Source organism: Scyliorhinus torazame, chromosome 3 (assembly GCF_047496885.1).
Source record: "Scyliorhinus torazame isolate Kashiwa2021f chromosome 3, sScyTor2.1, whole genome shotgun sequence".
Classification (NCBI taxonomy): domain Eukaryota; kingdom Metazoa; phylum Chordata; class Chondrichthyes; order Carcharhiniformes; family Scyliorhinidae; genus Scyliorhinus; species Scyliorhinus torazame.
In genome coordinates this window covers 71,888-84,428 of record NC_092709.1, presented here as the reverse complement: position 1 = coordinate 84,428, position 12,541 = coordinate 71,888, and the positions used below count along the sequence as shown (strand labels likewise).

General features: G+C 46.4%; 1 protein-coding gene across 3 annotated transcripts in view; it reads left to right on the top strand.

Moving 5' to 3' along the window:
- arl9 (ADP-ribosylation factor-like 9) overlaps positions 1 to 12,541 on the top strand; it is a 56,093-nt gene that overhangs the window by 21,366 nt on the left and 22,186 nt on the right. Inside the window, exon 1 of one of the 3 annotated variants that reach the window (XM_072495168.1) lies at positions 6,479 to 6,568. The exons of the other annotated variants lie outside the window; for them this stretch is intronic. The gene's annotated coding sequence lies outside the window, so the exon portion shown is untranslated. Of the gene's footprint in view, positions 1 to 6,478; positions 6,569 to 12,541 lie in introns of those variants that run through there. 3 annotated transcript variants of the gene reach the window in all.

Below are 12,541 nucleotides of genomic sequence, written 5' to 3'. Positions count from 1 at the left end.
TAGAGTGATTTCGGGGGCATGGGTTGGAGAGGGCAAAGTGTCCGAAATATACCGGGAGATGAGGGACGAGGGGGAGGCGATGATAGAGGAGCTGAAGGGAAAATGGGAAGAAGAGCTGGGGGAAGAGATTAAGGAGGGGCTTTGGGCGGATGCCCTAAGTAGGGTAAATTCCTCGTCCTCGTGTGCCAGGCTTAGCCTGATTCAATTTAAGGTTCTACATAGAGCACATATAGAACATAGAACATAGAACAATACAGCGCAGTACAGGCCCTTCGGCCCACGATGTTGCACCGAAACAAAAGCCATCTAACCTACACTATGCCATTATCATCCATATGTTTATCCAATAAACTTTTAAATGCCCTCAATGTTGGCGAGTTCACTACTGTAGCAGGTAGGGCATTCCACGGCCTCACTACTCTTTGCGTAAAGAACCTACCTCTGACCTCTGTCCTATATCTATTACCCCTCAGTTTAAAGTTATGTCCCCTCGTGCCAGCCATATCCATCCGCGGGAGAAGGCTCTCACTGTCCACCCTATCCAACCCCCTGATCATTTTGTATGCCTCTATTAAGTCTCCTCTTAACCTTCTTCTCTCCAACGAAAACAACCTCAAGTCCATCAGCCTTTCCTCATAAGATTTTCCCTCCATACCAGGCAACATCCTGGTAAATCTCCTCTGCACCCGCTCCAAAGCCTCCACGTCCTTCCTATAATGCGGTGACCAGAACTGTACGCAATACTCCAAATGCGGCCGTACCAGAGTTCTGTACAGCTGCAACATGACCTCCCGACTCCGGAACTCAATCCCTCTACCAATAAAGGCCAACACTCCATAGGCCTTCTTCACAACCCTATCAACCTGGGTGGCAACTTTCAGGGATCTATGTACATGGACATCTAGATCCCTCTGCTCATCCACACTTTCAAGAACTTTACCATTAGCCAAATATTCCGCATTCCTGTTATTCCTTCCAAAGTGAATCACCTCACACTTCTCTACATTAAACTCCATTTGCCACCTCTCAGCCCAGCTCTGCAGCTTATCTATATCCCTCTGTAACCTGCTACATCCTTCCACACTATCGACAACACCACCGACTTTAGTATCGTCTGCAAATTTACTCACCCACCCTTCTGCGCCTTCCTCTAGGTCATTGATAAAAATGACAAACAGCAACGGCCCCAGAACAGATCCTTGTGGTACTCCACTTGTGACTGTACTCCATTTTGAACATTTCCCATCAACCACCACCCTCTGTCTTCTTTCAGCTCGCCAATTTCTGATCCACATCTCTAAATCACCCTCAATCCCCAGCCTCCGTATTTTTTGCAATAGCCTACCGTGGGGAACCTTATCAAACGCTTTGCTGAAATCCATATACACCACATCAACTGCTCGACCCTCGTCTACCTGTTCAGTCACCTTCTCAAAGAACTCAATAAGGTTTGTGAGGCATGACCTACCCTTCACAAAGCCATGCTGACTATCCCTGATCATATTATTCCTATCTAGATGATTATAAATCTTGTCTCTTATAATCCCCTCCAAGACTTTACCCACTACAGACGTGAGGCTCACCGGTCTATAGTTGCCGGGGTTGTCTCTGCTCCCCTTTTTGAACAAAGGGACCACATTTGCTGTCCTCCAGTCCTCTGGCACTATTCCTGTAGCCAATGATGACATAAAAATCAAAGCCAAAGGTCCAGCAATCTCTTCCCTGGCCTCCCAGAGAATCCTAGGATAAATCCCATCAGGTCCCGGGGACTTATCTATTTTCAGCCTGTCCAGAATTGCCAACACCTCTTCCCTACGTACCTCAATGCCATCTATTCTATTAGCCTGGGGCTCAGCATTCTCCTCCACAACATTATCTTTTTCCTGAGTGAATACTGACGAAAAATATTCATTTAGTATCTTGCCTATCTCTTCAGACTCCACACACAATTTCCCATCCCTGTCCTTGACTGGTCCTACTCTTTCCCTAGTCATTCGCTTATTCCTGACATACCTATAGAAAGCTTTTGGGTTTTCCTTAATCCTTCCTGCCAAATACTTCTCATGTCCCCTCCTTGCTCGTCTTAGCTCTCTCTTTAGATCCTTCCTCGCTACCTTGTAACTATCCATCGCCCCAACCGAAACTTCGCACTTCATCTTCACATAGGCCTCTTTCTTCCTCTTAACAAGAGATTCCACTTCCTTGGTAAACCACGGTTCCCTCGCTCGACGCCTTCCTCCCTGTCTGACCGGTACATACTTATCAAGAACACGCAGTAGCTGATCCTTGAACAAGCCCCACTTATCCAGTGTGCCCAACACTTGCAGCCTACTTCTCCACCTTATCCCTCCCAAGTCACGTCTAATGGCATCATAATTGCCCTTCCCCCAGCTATAACTCTTGCCTTGCGGTGTATACTTATCCCTTTCCATCATTAACGTAAACGTCACCGAATTGTGGTCACTGTCCCCAAAGTGCTCTCCTACCTCCAAATCCAACACCTGGCCTGGTTCATTACCCAAAACCAAATCCAACGTGGCCTCGCCTCTTGTTGGCCTGTCAACATATTGTTTCAGGAAACCCTCCTGCACACACTGTACAAAAAACGACCCATCTATTGTACTCGAACTATATCTTTTCCAGTCAATATCTGGAAAGTTAAAGTCTCCCATAATAACTACCCTGTTACTTTCGCTCATATCCAGAATCATCTTCGCCATCCTTTCCTCTACATCCCTAGAACTATTAGGAGGCCTATAAAAAACTCACAACAGGGTGACCTCTCCTTTCCTGTTTCTAACTTCAGCCCATACTACCTCGGAAGAAGAGTCCCCATCTAGCATCCTCTCCGCCACCGTAATACTGCTCTTGACTAGCAGCGCCACACCTCCCCCTCTTTTGCCTCCTTCTCTGAGCTTACTAAAACACCTAAACCCCGGAACCTGCAACATCCATTCCTGTCCCTGCTCTATCCATGTCTCTGAAATGGCCACAACATCGAAGTCCCAGGTACCAACCCATGCTGCCAGTTCCCCTACCTGTATGATGGGAGCAAGACTGAGCAGGTTTTTCGGGGTCGAGGATGGGTGTAGGAGGTGCTCAGGAAGCTCGGCGAACCACACACACATGTTCTGGTCGTGTCCGGCACTGCATGAGTTCTGGGGGGGGTGTGGCAAGGGTAATTTCAAAGGTGGTGAAGGTCCGGGTCAAGCCAGGCTGGGGGTTAGCTATATTTGGGGTTGCAGAAGAACCGGGAGTGCAGGAGGCGAAAGAGGCCGATATTTTGGCCTTTGCGTCCCTAGTAGCCCGGCGTAGGATTCTACTCGTGGAAGGAAGCGAAACCCCCGGGCGTGGAGGCCTGGATAAACGACATGGCAGGGTTCATAGGATTGGAACGAATAAAATTTGCGTTGAGAGGATCGGCTCAGGAGTTCTCCAGGCGATGGCAACTGTTCCTTGACTATCTTGCGGAACGATAATGAAAAGATAGAAATGACAGCAGCAGCAACCCAGGGGGGAGGGGGGGAGCACTATTCTGTGTTTTTGCTATTTTAAAAATTTTTTCGTTTTTGTTGTAAGTTCACTATATTATTTAAATAATGTTATTTACCAGTTAATGTATAATCCCTTGTTGAGTTGTAAAAATGGAAAAATTTGAGGCAACAGGTGGGGGAATTCCCGCAGCTCCCGATGCAGGAGGTGCAGGACAGAGTGATCTCAAAGACATGGGTGGGGGACGGTAAGGTATCAGACATATATAGGGAAATGAGGGACGAGGGGGAGATTATGGTAGATGAGCTGAAAGGGAAATGGGAAGAGGAGCTGGGGGAGGAGATTGAGGAGGGGCTGTGTGCTGATGCCCTAAGTAGGGTAAACTCATCGTCCTCGTGTGCCAGGCTAAGCCTGATACAATTTAAGGTGTTACACAGGGCGCATATGACTGGAGCACGGCTCAGTAAATTTTTTGGAGTAGAGGATAGGTGTGCGAGATGCTCGAGAAGCCCAGCGAATCACACCCACATGTTTTGGTCATGTCCGGCACTACAGGGGTTTTGGGTGGGGGTGACAAAGGTGCTTTCGAAGGTGGTGGGGGTCCAGGTCGAACCAAGCTGGGGGTTGGCTATATTCGGGGTTGCAGAGGAGCCGGGAGTGCAGGAGGCGAAAGAGGCTGATGTTTTGGCCTTTGCGTCCCTAGTAGCCCGGCGCAGGATACTGTTGATGTGGAAGGAAGCCAAGCCCCCGGGTGTGGAGACCTGGATAAATGACATGGCAGGGTTTATAAAGTTGGAATGGATTAAGTTCGTCCTAAGGGGATCGGCTCAAGGGTTCACCAGGCGGTGGCACACCGTTCGTCGAATACCTCACAGAAAGATAGAGGGAATGGAAAAGAAGAAGACAGTAGCAGCAACCCAGGGGGGTGGGGGGGGGGGGGGGGGGGAGGAACCAGAAGGACTCTCAGGGATGTTAGTGTATATGTAAAATATGTATAGGTTGTTGTTATAGGTAATTGTATATTGGACTGCTAAATTGTATTTTTGGAGAGTATTTATTTGGGACAAGGCAGTTGCCACTTAGTTTTGTTTTTTAAATCTCGATATTGTTTATATATTATTTATTTCTTGCTTAAAACTGGCCATTCTTATTTATATTGTTATATTACTGTATATGTACTGTCATGGTTGGCCAAAAATTTTGAATAAAATATATTTTAAAAAAACGGAAAAATTTTAGTTTGAAAATTTAATAAAATATATATATTTTTAAAAAAATAATCTTTACTGTCACAAGTAGGCTTACATTAACACTGCAATGACGTTACTGTGAAAAGCCCCTAGTCGCCACATTCCAGCGCCTGTTCGGGTACACAGAGGGAGAATTTAGAATATCCAAATTCCCATGCAGCACGTCTTTGGACTGTGGGAGGAAACCGGAGCACCCGGAGGAAACCCACGCAGACACAGGGAGAACGTGCAAACTCCACACAGACAGTGACCCAAGCTGGGAATCGAACCTGGGACCCTGGCGTTGTGAAGCAATAGTGCTAGCCATTGTGCTGACACAAAGATTGATCAGGTGGTTGACAGTGACAAGAAGGACTTCGTTTGCAGGAGGATATAGGCGGATTGGTTACATGGGCAGATCAGCAGCAGATAGAATTTAACCCTGTAAACTGTGAGGTGATGCACTTTGGAACGGCATGGGAGTACTCCATGAATGGCAGGACACTAGAAAGCTCAGCGGAACAGAGGGATCTTGGGGGTGCTTGTCCACAGATCCCTAAAAGCTGCAGGACAGGTGTCTTTATAAGTTCTAGCATAGATTATAAGAGCAGTGAGGTTATGTTAGAACAGTAAGAAGTCTTACAACACCAAGTTAAAGGTATGACCTCTTCATTCACTTGAGGAAGGAGCAGTGCTCCGAAAGCTAGTGTTTGAAACAAACCTGTTGGACTTTAACCTGGTGTTGTAAGGCTTCTTGCTGTGCTCACCCCAGTCCAACACGCCCGGCAGCTCCACATCATGGTTATGTTAGAAGACATAGAAAAAATAGGCGCAGGAGGAGGCCATTCGGCCCTTCAAGCCTGCTCGCCATTCATTATGATCATGGCTGATCCTGCAGCTCAGTAGCTTAATCCTGCTTTCCCCCAGGTCACAGAGTCACAGAAAAATACTTTGCAGACAAGGCCTTTCGGCCCATCGAGTCTACCGCCACATGAAAGGCACCTGATCTGCCAATCCTAATCCCATTTGCCTGCACTAATCCTTTGATCCCCTTCGCCCTAAGTACTATATCAAACTGCTTCTTGAAACCATGCAATGCTCTGGACTCAACTACTTCCTGTGGTAACGAATTCCACAGGCTGACCACTCCCTGGGTGAAGAAATTTCTCCTCATTTCTGTCCTAAATGGTTTATCCCGTATCCTCAGACTATGACCCCTGGTTCCAGAAGCTGTTGGAGTTGTACAGGACTTTAGTTAGGCCACAGCTGGAGTACTGTGTTCGGTTCTGGTCAGCGCACTATAGGAAGGATGAGATTGCATTAGAGAAGGTGCAGAGGGCGTTGCCTGGGATGAAGCATTTTAGCGATGAAAAGAGGCTGGATAAGCTTGGGTTGTTTTCTTTGGAGCAGAGAAGACTGAGGGGTGACCTGATTGAGGTGTATAAGATTGAGGGACATGGACAGGATGGAGAGGAAGCAGCTGTTGCCCTGAGATGAAGAGTCAAAATCAAGGGAGCATGATTTTAAGGTGACAGGCAGGAGGTTTAGAGGGGATTTGAGGAAAGGTTTTTTTTACCCAAAGGGTGGTGGGAATCTGGAATTCACGGTCTGGGAGGGTAGGTGAGGTAGGAAACCTCACAACCTTTAAAAAGTACTTGGATGAGCACTTGAAATATCACAACATTCAAGGCTATGGCCAAATGCTGGGAAGTGGGACTATTGGAGATTAGAGTAATTGTTTTTGTTGGTGCAGGCTTGATGGGCTGAAGGTCTCTTCTGTACTGTATGATTCTACGGTAAAGTGGAGAGATTGGGTCTATTTTCCTTGGAGAAAAGAAGGAGGCTTGGTAAGTAGTTTTCAAAATCACGAGGGGTGAGGGTAAATAGTGAGAAACTGTTCCTCCTTAAGATAAGATCAAGATCCAGAGGGCACAGATTCAAAATAATGGGCAAAAGGAAAATAAGTGATGTGAGGAAAACTTCTTTCACCCAGAGGGTGGTTGAAGTCTAAAATTAACTTTTTGAAAATGTGGTGGAGGCAGGTTTAACCGAGGTATTCAAAAAGGAATTGGATTGCTATCTGAAAAGAGAGAATGTGCAAGGTTATGGAGGAGTGGGATTAGGTACAAGGCTCTTTCTGCGAGCCAATGTAGACTTGATGGGCTGAATGGTATTCTGCTCTGGAAAGATTCTGTGAGGTAGGAGCTTTACTTTGTCTCAGCAGCCTTTGGTATTCTGCAATGAGATGGGAATGTGCGATGTGGGAGCTCAGAGACACGTTCTCCGTCCGTGGTTCCTTCACATGCAAGAAGTGTGTCCAGTTGCAGCTCCTGTTGGACCGCTTGACGGCTCTGGAGCTGCGGATTACCTCACTTTGGAGCATCCACGATGCTGAGGACGTTGTGGAAAGCATGTTTAGTGAGTTGGTCACACCGCAGGTAAAGAGTACTGAGGGAGATAGGAAATGGGTGACCATCAGACAGAGGAAGAGTAGAAAGGCTGTGCAGGGGTCCCCTGCGGTCATCTCCCTCCAAAACAGGTATATCATTTTGGATACTTTTGAAGGAGATGGCTCACCAGGGGAAGGCAGCAGTAGCCAGGTTCATGGCACCGTGGCTGGCTCTGCTGCACAGGAGGGCAGGAAGAGAACGAGTTGTAGAGCTATAGTGATAGGGAATTGATTGTAAGGGGAGTAGACAGCCGTGTCTGCAGATGCAAACAAGATTCCAGGAAGGTGCAAGGGTCCTGGATATCTCGGAGCGGCTGCAGGACATTCTTAAGGGGGAGGGGGAACAGCCAGCTGTCGTGCATATAGGCACCAACGATATAGGTAAAAAATGGGATGAGGTCCTACGTGCTGAATTTAGTGAGTTAGCTAAACTTAAAAAGTAGGACCTCAAAGGTAGTAATCTCGGGATTGCTACCAGTGCCATGTGCTAGTCAGGGTAGGAATGACAGGATAGACGAGATGAATGCTTGGCTTGAGAGATGGTGCAGGAGAGAGGGATTCAGATTTTGGGGACATTGGAACCGGTTCTCTGAGAGATGAAACCATTACTAATCGCATGGTCTACACCTGGGCAGGACTGGAACCAATGTCCGAGGGGGGCTGTTTGCTCGCGCTGTTGGGGAAGGTTGAAATTAATATGCCAGGGGAAGGGGAACCTATGTAAGGAGTCAGCGAAAGAGGAAGCAAGGACAAAAACAAAAGATAGAAAAGCGATAGGCGAAGAAACCAAGGGCAAAATTCAAACATTTTGGGAACAAGAAAAAGTGAATACTGAATCAAAATTTTAATTTAGGGCCTCTCCTACCTCCTCAGACTCTAGGCACAGGTTCCCTCCACTGTCCCTGATCGGCCCTATTCTTTCTGATCATCCTCTTATTTCTCACATAAGTGTTGAACGCCTTGGGATTTTCCCTAATCCTTCCCGCCAGTGCTTTTTCATGCCCCCTTCTAGCTCTCCTAAGTCCATTTTTGAGTTCCTTCCTGGGGTGCCATATCCTTGCTTCCTCAATCGTAAGCAAGCTTCCTTCTTCCTCTTGACCAGAAGCTCCACTTCTCTTGTCATCCAAAGCTACTTCACCTTACCATTCCTTCCTTGTCTCAGTGGGACAAAACTATCCAGCACTCGCAGCAAGTGCTCCTTAAACAACCTCCACATTACTGTTGTGCATTTCCCTGAGAACATCTGTTCCCACTTTATGCTCCTCATCGCCTGACTAATAGCAGTATAATTTTACCTTCCCATACTGTCTGTTCCTATCCCTCTCCTTGACTATGGTAAAGGTCAAGGAGTTGTGGTTGCTCTCACCAAAATGGTCTCCCACCGAGACATCTGACACCTGACAAAATCTGCTCCATCCAAACCATTTATACTGAGGAGGTTCCAGTCAATATGAGGGACGTTGAAGTCATCCATGACAACCACTCTGTTACTTCTGCACCTTTCCAAGATCTGCCACCCAATCTGTTCCTCCATCTCTCTGTTGCTATTGGGAGGTCTATAGAAAACTCCCAATAAAGTGACTGCTCCTTTCTTGTTTCTGACTTCCACCAATACTGACTCAGTAGTCAAACCCTCCTTGACTACCTCCTTTTCTGCAGCTGTGATGCACTCCCTAATTAACAGTGCCACTCCCCTTCCTCTTTTACCTCCCTTCCTATTCTTCTTAAAACCTCTAAACCCCGGAACATCTAACAACCATTCCTGCCCCTGTGAAATCCATGTCTCCGTAATGGCCACAACATCGTAGTTCCAAGTACTGATCCATGCTCTTGAGTTCATCTCCCTTATTCCTGACACTCCTTGCATTGAAACAAATACACTTTAACCCATCCCACTGAGTGTAACATTGCCCTATCAACTGTCTATCCTTCCTCATAGACTCGCTGTGTACTATTTCTGCCTGTTCAACAGCTACCCTAACCTCTGATCCATAGCTCTGGTTCCCATCCCCCTGCCAAACTTGTTTAAACCCTCCTGGAGAGCTCTAGCAAACCTCCCACCCAAGATTTTGGTGCCCCTCCAGTTTAGGTGCAACTCGACTTTCATGTACAGGTCCCACCTTCCCTAGAAGGTATCCCAATGATTTACATATCTGAAGCCTTCCCTCCTGGACCAGCCCTAAGGATGAGGAAATAAGAAATTTGCAAATGAATATGGATAGGTTAGGAGAGTCGGCCAAAATTTGGCAGATTTTAACGTGGCGAAGTGAGCTTATCCATTTTGGGCGGAGGAACAAAAAGGCAACTTATTATCTAAATGGAGAGAAAATACAAAATGCTTCAGTACAGTAGGATATGGGTGCATTTATGCGTGAATCGCAAAAAGTTAGTATGCAGGTGCAGCAGGTAATGAGGAAGGCAAATGGAATTTTGGTATTCATTTTGAACAGAATAAAAGTAGGAAAATGCGGTTGCTGCAGTATAGGACAATGGTGAAGCCGCATCTGGAGCACTACGCAGTTTTGGTCCCCGATACATTAAAGTCTGTTCAGAGAAGTTTCACCAGATTGATTCCAGAGATAAAGAACTTTTCTTATGAAGAGAGATTGAGCAGTTCAGACCAATATTCAGTGGAGTTTAGAAGAGTGGCCATAGTTTTAGGCTAAGGGGTGGCAGATTTAAAATAGAAATGAGGAGGAATTACTTCGCTCAAAGGGTCACAAATCTGTGAATTCTTGTGGCAGCACGGTGGCGCAGTGGCTCGCTCTGCTGCCTCACGGCGTCGAGGACCCGGGTTCGATCCCGGCCCCGGGTCACTGTCCATGGGAAGTTTGCACATTCTCCCCGTGTGTGCATGGGTCTCACCCCCACAACCCAAAGATGAGCAGCCTAGGTGGATTGGCCATGCTGAATTGCCCCTTAATTTGAAAAAGAATAATTTGGTATTCTAAATTTAAAAAATGAATCTGAATTTTCTAACCCAGAGGGTAGTGGAAGCTGGAACACTGAACAAAGTTGAGGAGAAAGATAGGTTTTTAATTAGCAGGATGAAGGGTTTTGGGGAGTGAACAGGAAGGTGGAAATGAAACCGAGAGGAGACCAGCCATGATCTGATTGAATGGCGGTGGAGCAGGCTCGAAGGCGGAATTGCCTTCTCCTGCTCCTAGTTCTTGCGTTCCTCCTCAGAGCTAGAACTATTTGAAGCTGACACTGTGTCCAAATTACTATGCTGTCATCTCAATATGAGATCAAAAAGGAAGAAAAATTAAATTTACATTTATCTTGTGTTCTTGGTGAGGGTAAGTACGCAGTACCTGAATTTTCAACATGCTCTACAATTTCAGTCTCTGTCAGAACTAACACTTCCTCCCTCTTAATAACGACCTGTTCTAAAGTGTTTACACATCCCTCTGAGACACCACAATCAACGTGTCCCTCTCCTTTGTGAATACCAATGCAAAATAGTTATTAAGGATCTCACCTTCTTCCTTTGGTTCTATGCATAATTTCCCTCTGTCCTTGAGTGGACCAACTCTTTCTCTAGCTCCCCTCTTGTTCCTAATATACGTATAAAATGCCTTGGGATTCTCCGTAATCCTGACTGCCAAGGACATTTTGTGACGCTTTTTGCCAGAAAGAGTACAATACTCAATTTAATTCATCCATCTTCCCAGTGCAGTAGCTAATTGTTTCTTAAATGATTCCAGCATTTTTGCTTTTCCTACTCTGGTAGTCTGTTCTATATGGTAATCACACTCTATTATCAGTCTTAGAATCATCATGGAATCATAGGGGTGGCACAGTGGTTGGCACTGCTGCCTCACAGCGCTGAGGACCCAGGTTCGATCCCAGCTGTGGGTCACTGTCCCATGTGGAGATTGCACATTCTCCCTGTGGAGTTTGCACATTGTGGGTCTCCCCGTGTGTATGTGGGTCACACCCCTACAACACAAAGATGTGCAGGTTAGGTGAATTGGCCACTTAAATTGCCCTTGATTGGGGAAAAAATAATTTGGTACTCTAAATTTTTTTAAACAAAAATCATGGAACCATAGAATCCCTACAGTGCAGGAGGTGGCCATTTGGCCCATCGAGTCTGCACCGACATTCTGAAAGAGAACCCTACCTAGGTCCACTCCCCTACCCTATCACCATAATGATGTAACATCACCTAACCGTTGGACACTGGAGGGCAATTTAGCATGACCAATCCACCGAATCTTCACATCTTTGTTTGGGAGAGGCTGTTTGGGGGTAAATCCACATTTGGCATGGGGGAGTCTTTCAAGGGGGAGTCTTTCAAGGAGCAGTTGATGGGAGTGCAGGACAGGCATATGCTGGTAAAAAGGAAGGACAGGAAAGGCAGGATTTGGGAACCGTGGATGATCAGGGAAATTGCCAGTCTAGTCAAAAAGAAAAATGATGCATATGTGAGGTCTAGGCAACTAAAAACAGATGAAGCACTTAAAGAGTCTCTGGGAAGCCAGGGAAGAGATTGCTGAGCCTTTGGCTTTGATTTTTATGTCATCATTGGCTACAGGAATAGTGCCAGAGGACTGGAGGATAGCAAATGTGGCTCCTTTGTTCAAGAAGGGGAGTAGAGACAACCCCGGCAACTATAGACCGGTGAGCCTCACGTCTGTTGTGGGTAAAGTCTTGGAGGGGATTATAAGAGACAAGATTTATAATCATCTAGATAGGAATAATATGATTAGGGGTAGTCAGCATGGCTTTGTGAAGGGTAGGTCATGCCTCACAAACCTTATCGAGTTCTTTGAGAAGGTGACTGAACAGGTAGACGAGGGTAGAGCAGTTGATGTGGTGAAAATGGATTTCAGTAAAGCGTTTGATAAGGTTCCCCACGGTAGGCTATTGCAGAAAATACGGAGGCTGGGGATTGAGGGTGATTTAGAGATGTGGATCAGAAATTGGCTAGTTGAAAGAAGACAGAGGGTGGTGGTTGATGGGAAATGTTCAGAATGGAGTTCAGTTACAAGTGGCGTACCACAAGGATCTGTTCTGGGGCCGTTGCTGTTTGTCATTTTTATCAATGACCTAGAGGAGGGCGCAGAAGGGTGGGTGAGTAAATTTGCATACAACACTAAAGTCGGTGGTGTTGTCGACAGTGCGGAAGGATGTTGCAGGTTACAGAGGGACATAGATAAGCTGCAGAGCTGGGCTGAGAGGTGGCAAATGGAGTTTAATGTAGAGAAGTGTGAGGTGATTCACTTTGGAAGGAATAACAGGAATGTGGAATATTTGGCTAATGGTAAAGTTCTTGGAAGTGTGGATGAGCAGAGGGATCTCGGTGTCCATGTACATAGATCCCTGAAAGTTGCCACCCAGGTTGATAGGGTTGTGAAGAAGGCCT